The sequence below is a fragment of the Crocuta crocuta genome, unplaced genomic scaffold (genome assembly GCF_008692635.1).
Source record: "Crocuta crocuta isolate KB4526 unplaced genomic scaffold, BGI_CrCroc_1.0 scaffold119, whole genome shotgun sequence".
Classification (NCBI taxonomy): Eukaryota; Metazoa; Chordata; class Mammalia; order Carnivora; family Hyaenidae; genus Crocuta; species Crocuta crocuta.
In genome coordinates, this window is record NW_027551562.1 from 6,406,647 (window position 1) to 6,414,532 (window position 7,886).

Consider the following 7,886-nt stretch of genomic DNA (forward strand, 5'->3'; position numbering starts at 1 on the left):
CATTTGGCCAGAATCCTTGGATAAATGTTGATTGCATAGGACAACCTTCACTTCGGGGTCCTCTTTAATTTGGGCTGCACACACATGCATGCTACCCAGAGAGGCTATGACAAGTCAGTTTTTCTACATCATTTAGCACAAGCTGTGCTTTTGTAGCTGGTTAAAGTTTGACTAAGAAAACAGATCTACCTTGGTTTTCGATGATGACTTCTGAGGGCCATGCAGCACATGACACCTTTTGGTCACCTTTAGAATGACGGTCAAGTTTGGGCCAGGTAATGTTCTAGGTGCCATGAAAGATAGGAAGAAATATCTTGGATACTGACAAAATGACTTCTACTTTAGCTGTGTGGAGTGTATGTTTCCTTACTGTTGAAACAAATTACCACAAAATGAGGGCTTTCAAACAACACAAATTTATTATCTTCCAGTTCTGGTGAGCCGAACTGGAAAGAGGTGTCACTGGATTAACCAAGATGTCCACAGGGTTACGTTCCTTCTGCAGCCTGTAGGAAAGAATCTTTTCTCTGTATCTTTTTTCCATTTCTGGAAGCTTCCTGTATTCCCTGGCATGTGGACCATCTCTCCGTCTTCAAAACCGGAAGTGTAGCTTCTTCAAATCTCTCTGTGACCCTGACTATGGCTCTCCCGCCTTCTGTCATAAGGACCCTTGGGATTACATTGGGCCCAGTAATGTGACCCAGGATAATCACTGGGCCCAGTAAATAGTAACCAGGATAATCCCTCCCCCCATCCTAAGGTCAGCTGAGGAGCAAATAACTGCATCGGGAACCATAATTTCCCCTTCTTTTGTAACATGACATATTCATAAAACATTGAGATTAGGATGTGGATATGTCTGAGGCCCACTATTCTGCCAACAGTGATATCACTTAAATTATAAAGCTGGTGCATATCACTTGAAATTATAGAATACTATTCAATATTATGTGATTCAAACCATTTACATCAATGGAAAATCATGGACAAAGCACAACCCAGAAAGGAAAAAGAAGGGTCACAATGATGACAAAAAGATCAGAGCATAGAAGATGAAAAAGAAGAAGAAAAGACACACTGACTAACTTTTCCCTCTGTCATACAGCCTAGACCTGGTACTTACATCGGCAGGAAGCTTTCAGGAATTTAATTTGCTTCCATTGTGTATTGCTAACTACCTCCCTCCAACCTTGCTGTGTCCAGCCAGTGGAGGGTGGAAAGACACTTTGAAGGATGCACCCTTACCCTTAAAGCCTTAGTCCCAAACCAGCACATATAATTTCTGCTCATATTCCACTGAATAGATACTAGGAACCTCGGGACACAAAACTACAAGCAAGGACGTGGAATGAAGTTTCGCTAAGACTTGCCAGGATGTGGTATGACAAAGAAAGAGAAGATGGATTTTAGTAGAGGGCTCCCGGTCTCCACCACAGATTGAAGAACTCGAACCCTATGGTTCCATTTTTTTAAACATTCTGACCCTCTTTCTGACTTCCAAGCTGACCTCCCCTATTACTTATGTGTTATTATGTGAACGGTGTAACAAATGTTTGATATTTCGACTCCTGCTTGTGAAAAGCCCACTGACATCGCAAGGGGTCCTAGGAACTTAGCACACACCAATCTTGTCACAACAGACACTTACAGGAGAGAAGAAGGGGGACACAGAGGGAATAATATATGGAAAGGATCATGATGTAAATCACAGGTAACAATGGAAGGAGAAAACACACTGGGGTCTGACCAACTTCCACTTTGTCACTTTTTCAAAAACAGATGGAAAACTTAAAGAGATCCATTCTCTGTCCTTGTCTACCTGTAAAAGAGGCATAATCCAGCCATCCTTGAGAAATATACTGAATGGGTTGTGATAGGATGTCTAAAAATGTCTAAATAGGATGTCTAAAAATTTAACACACAGTAAATCCTAAATAAAGCATGCCTAACACTATCAATATTTCTATTGTTTTGTTAACATGGCACTCCATTCCTTATAACTGCCATTTTAAATGAATTTGGAAATTAAATTTGAGATGTTAGCCAGATCTAGCTAAATATATATATATATTTTTTTGTTTGAGTTAAACCATAAGATTTATCTATGACTTTATTGCTTATATTTCTGGCTGGGTTTTGTTGTTGTTTTTGCTTGGGCTATAAGAAAACAAATCAACACAGCATCAATAATTAAGCAGACAATATTCGTTTTGCAACCATCTTCATGGCGAAGTGAGAGATTGAGAAATAGTTCCTAACACGATCCTTTAAGCAGTGGACATGAACACATAAATTCCTACAGGCATATGCCATAGTTTATAAATAAACCTCTTGCAAATGTGATCCCCAAGTGTAAATTATATCAATACTATACTGTTTTATTACTTTGGAGACAAATGGAATCACATTTCTGAAAGGATCTTAGATGATACTGAATTTAATTTGCAGCTCATAGACTCCCAGACATGAAGGTTTGGGCAGGATTGATTCTTTATTTTCACAAGCTGTTATCTTGTTACACACCTGTCTGGTGTGCTTCTAGTGTGTTCTTCAGGAGTGATAGGAAGTCTACTATTTCACAGAAGTGGTTTTATTTATGGACAACTCTGGACTCGCTGACTTTTATCAATTGACTAATTAACTTAAAATTAATAGTTTTGTGTTTCAGGCTAGTTGTTGGTTGGTGTTCTACAGACATACAGATAGTAATAGTCTCCATATTTGGGGTTCCTTCTGCAAGCCATGTCCTATATGCCATCTCATTTAATCATCCCAAGAAACCTATAATTTCTCTTTATTATTAGCCTCGTCTTAATGTGATAAAGTGATGTTTTAAAGATAAAGTAATTTACCTAAAGCCACACTACTACCTTGTTTTGAGGGTGGGGACAGGGTCTTAACCCCCATGGTACGCTGACCCCTAAAATGAACGGTGCTTACAGTACCTGAGAACTGTAGAGTCAAGAGTAAAGAATGCAAACAAATGAATTAACATATAAATTAGGAAGGGTCACAAATGGTGTATAGACCCAGTATTATGAGAGCACAGAACACACACTATATTTATGTCTATTTGTGTGTCAAACTCAATTTCTTAAAAAAAAAAAAAAAGACCCAAATGTATTACTTAGGACCAGAAAAAAATGCCACACATTCCTTAAAAAAAACCTTCAACTCTGGATTTTGGTGCCAGCACAGTGACAACAGCAAGATGGGCCTTAACTCAGTTGGAGACCAGACAAATATAATCTTTTCGCCAATTCCTTTTCACATGTGTCCGGCCAGCTCAAGTACCTCCCCTTTGGATTCTTCTCCAAGCGCAGTTTCTTCACAGATTCCTCTCTCACATGCTGACCCAAAGAAAATAATTACAGAAAGCCAACTGGTCAACCAGAGGCACGGTGATGCAAAGTGAACAAGGGAAGTTGCCTAGATATTCCCTGAAGCAGAACAGCCTGTGTTTAAGGAGGTGGGGCTCTGCAGTAATCAAGACCTGGTGTCTTCACTCATTACCTTCATGACCTTGACCAAGGAACTCAGCCTCATCAATCTTCTTCATATTCTCTTGGTGAAGTGAGCATTAAGATATCCTCCTCAAAAATATGTATTATGAGGATTACACAAAATAATCTATCTAAAGTGTTTAACAAAGCGCCTGGAACACAGGATTATTTAATAAGAGGACAATTCATGATTTTTTTTGAGAGAGAAAGCGAGAGAGACACAGAGAGAGGGAGACACAGAATCGGAAGCAGGCTCCAGGCTCCGAGTTGTCAGCACAGGGCCCGATGCGGGGCTCGAACTCACAAACCGCAAGATCATGACCTGAGCCGAAGTCAGCACTTAACCGATTGAGCCACCCATGACTATCTGTGATCTTTGGTGTAACTACGATTACTGTTTGGGAAATGCACAGTGAAGGGTGTACCCTCCTCCAGCCATGTCCATCTTGCCTATCGGAGTAATAAGTGATGCTTCACAAGTGTAAGGTATTTGACTGTTTATAAATGTTTTCCCATCAATGATCTCCTGTATCCACACACTAACATAGGAGATAGGCCATATTCTGTCTGAAGATGGAAACTGAAACTGAGGAAAATTAAAAGACATTCCTGGAATATTCTAGTGATTTTCCGTGGCATAATGTGATGTAAAATGGAAGCCCTAAATTATATTAACGGTGTCTTCTTGAACTACAAACTTTCTTTACTTTGTACGCTTAAACGTTTTTAAACAATAAATTTTGCTATCACCAATTTTATTGAGATTGATTTTACTAATTAATATTTCAAAGCATTTGCTTCGTTTAATAAGACAAAGTCAGCCCCACTGCATTTCAGTGTTAGCTGTAATTAATGATGATATTATGAAAATTAATGCTTTTCCATTATCCATCACGACATCATCAGTGCTAATGATCTGTTTCTTGCTTCTCTGCTGACGGCGGTTAAAAGAGGCTACATTTTAAAGAGGAGAGAAAAGCCTAAATCATGTTCAAAGCAGTAAAGTCCTTTACATTGAGAGCATAGTTTATGCCGAAATCACCCAGTACGGTATAAGAAACAACCAGTATTCCAAAAACACAAGACATATTCAGGCAACTGACATGAAATAAGTGACTGATACAATGAAGTCACATTGTTTTAAGTGTAATATTCCCAAACCATTCTTCCAGGGGGATATCATTTCTGACATCAAAAAGACTCTTTTGTGGAATTTGAAGAAGGAAAATGGGAAAGAAAATCATACTAGGGATGATTGGTTCTGTATATATTCACTAATGCCTATTAAACCCACAACAAATAAAGTACAACACTCTCATTGAAAATCCTTGAAACTGGAACTCCAGGCCTCAGTTATACACCTAACAAAAGGTGGAATCTGAACCTCTTAAATGTAAACATTGCTGGGGTATCAATAATTCATGCCTTGCCAGAAACAACTAAATAAGAAACTTTCCTGAGGGGTGGTTAGAAATATCGCTCAATTTCACCTGTGGCTTAGAGAAGAGAATTGAGAGATTTTTATTTATAGTAGTATTGATTCAAAATATTTTATGTTAATAATTGATGGATAAGACAATGATGAGTTTGCAAACAAAGCAGATGGAATCAGGTTAGAGCTGGAGAGTATCTCGTAAACCCTCTTTCTCTACAGAGAGAAAATTGGAAACATGAATATTTCAGGGACCCGTTGAGTAAGCTGTGAGTCAGGACTAACACTTGGATGGCCTAAGTCCTCAGATCAGCCTCCCTCATCCCACCACCTCTCGTGGGCACAAAGGTGAGTGTTCAATGGGAGGTTAATAAAACAAAAAGAGTAGGTAAGCCAAAGGCTTTGTCTTCTTTGCAAAAATAAGCAAATTTTTTCTACAGGAAGATTATGGCCTTTGTATCTTCCACTTTGTGGGTTCTAGGGTTGATCTGTCTCATCTGGTCGACCTGCTCTGTGCCCCCTCCCAAGTCATCCTCAAAGGTGAAATGTCAGCCCAACACGGCCTGTCAGAGAAAAGATATCTGCTCTTCAATCACAGATATTGATTTCCTGGGCTCTCATGTTAGACCATGCAAACAGATTCTTTGTTGGAAAGTATAAACTATTAAAACATCCAAGCTTCCAGGATTGCTGTAAATAAAGCCCATGAGAGGGCTAAAGCCCTTTGCTTAACTCAGGGTATATTTTGCTGACCATTAGTACAATAATCTAAAATGTCTATTATCTCAAATTCTTAATGACAGAATTTTCAGTTTCCTAAAAGAGCTCAGGCATAACAAATATAATAGGTCTAAACAAAGACATCTAGTTAAGACATTCAGCTAGCTAAGCTGAATATAACCCAGGGGTTTGAGCCATGGATTGGATTTAAAGTGACACAGCTCCAATTAACCAGTGAATCATGGAGAAGAATATGCCAATGGAAATGTTTATAATAGTTCTCTGCTCTACCCAGACACCCAGGGCGTCCTATGCTCCGTAGGGGCAGAACTTTGTCTCACGCATCATTACAGTGTCAGGCACGTAGTAAAGTGCTCATAAATAATTGCTAAATAAACCAGAAACTTTTATAGAGAGTTAAAATGCAGATGTGGGCCATTTACCCAAGACCAGCTCAAAGAGAATATCATTAGGAATGTATTTATTTTATTAGTTCCATAGATAATACGATACTCAAGTATCTCAGTGCTAAGAACCCCGATTTTAGGGACATGCCATCTTGAACAGACCAACTTCCTTTCCTGATTTCAGAAACCAGATGGCATACAACTTGGGTCATGAGCATCAGGATTCTAGGGGAAAGGACAAAGAAGATGCTTGGTCAGCCTTTCTCCCTTCCCATAGTCCTTTATTTAGTAAATAATGCAGGAAAAGTTTAACCAGATGCCTTATTTTTTTTAATCAACATGGAATCTACACCTCTAATAAGTTGGTCACTCCCAAGCCATAATTAACAAAAATGACAATTCCATGTAACAGAATCTAAGATTTTATATTTCTCCAACCTTTTAATGATATTTGTTTTAAGTTTTCAACCTAACAATAATCCTTGAGGTAGATATTGTTATTATCCTAAACTGTGAGGAAAAATAATCTCACATTACTGCGTTGTTCAGTACTATTTAGTAACAAGTGACGTAACTCAAAATCAAACTCATGAAAGACAAAACAGCAATTCATTGGCCTCAAGACTCCATACCTTGGGTAGACGGGGTAGAGTACTAATGTGTCTCCTGGTTCCAGACGTAAAGGGTATTTTCTAATCTTCCTCCTCTAGCCCTTCCTCTTCCTCCTCCTCCTGTCTTCCTGTGCCTATCCTGGGTCAATGAACAAGGGTAAGATGGGGTTTTCTCAATGGTAGGGTCTCCAGAATCCAATGAAGTGAGAGTATAAAATAGCTCTCCAGTGGACAAAGGTAAAATACATAGATCATTTCAGAGACAAATATAAGAAATACTCTTTAAGTTAAAAACCTTATATCCTTAGGGTCTTCTGGGGCTCTTTGGGGTCAGAGGAATCTTGAAATTGCAGATCACCCACACAGGCTTTGAGGCATGCTTTCGATGTTTTTGTTTTGTCTGTTTGTTTTCTGGAAGTCTCACAACTATCCTCAAATTTGAAAGTATAGTTAGAACAGATTTATGGTCAATGGTGACAATATCTACACAGAACTTTGCTTCACGGTGTTCTTGTTGGGGCGGGGGGAAGCCTTCCAACTTGGCTATACTATTTCCTATGACTATACAGATCATTATGCTCCTGAAAACACTTGTGGTACTGTTACATATTGGACAATTCCATACAAAATTAAAATACTGTCTTTGCAGAAAATCTTAATCAACATTTCCAGGCGTCCAAGGAGGTGACACTGTGATTGCAAAAAGCTCTAGTGATCCAAATCAAATAATTTGTATGAATATTTGGTTTGGAAAGAAACAAAATCCTCACCAACAGTCCATCAGATTTCGCAAAAAGCCATGATGACATGCCAACAAGTCATGTTTGGTTAGAAGGTTACAACCTACAAGATTCTACAGATTCTAGGTATCACGGAACTATTCCATATGGACTAAGAAGAGGGTCTGTCTTCTTAAGATTTGGCTTCTGAGCAACTTTGGATCTCCATGTGACAGCCCTAATGGCCACAGATTTGGGGATGATTAAATAAAAGCATCTCTTGGGGCATCTGGGTGGCTCAGTTGGTTAAGCGTCCACCTTCAGCTCGGGTCATGACCTCATGGTTCGTGGGTTCAAGCTCCGCATTGAGCTCTGTGCTGACAGCTCGGAGCCTGGCTCTTGCTTTGGATTCTGCATCTCCCTCTCTCTCTGCCCCTCCCTCCACTCACACTCTATCTCTGTCTCTGTCTCTGTCTCTCTCTCTCAGGAATCAA

The 7,886-nt window shown here is 39.3% G+C and overlaps 1 pseudogene; it reads left to right on the forward strand.

The window, feature by feature from the left end:
- Positions 1-253: 253 nt before the first annotated feature.
- Positions 254-7,659, forward strand: LOC144219898 (mitochondrial inner membrane protease subunit 1 pseudogene; annotated as a pseudogene).
- The last annotated feature ends 227 nt before the right edge of the window (positions 7,660-7,886 follow it).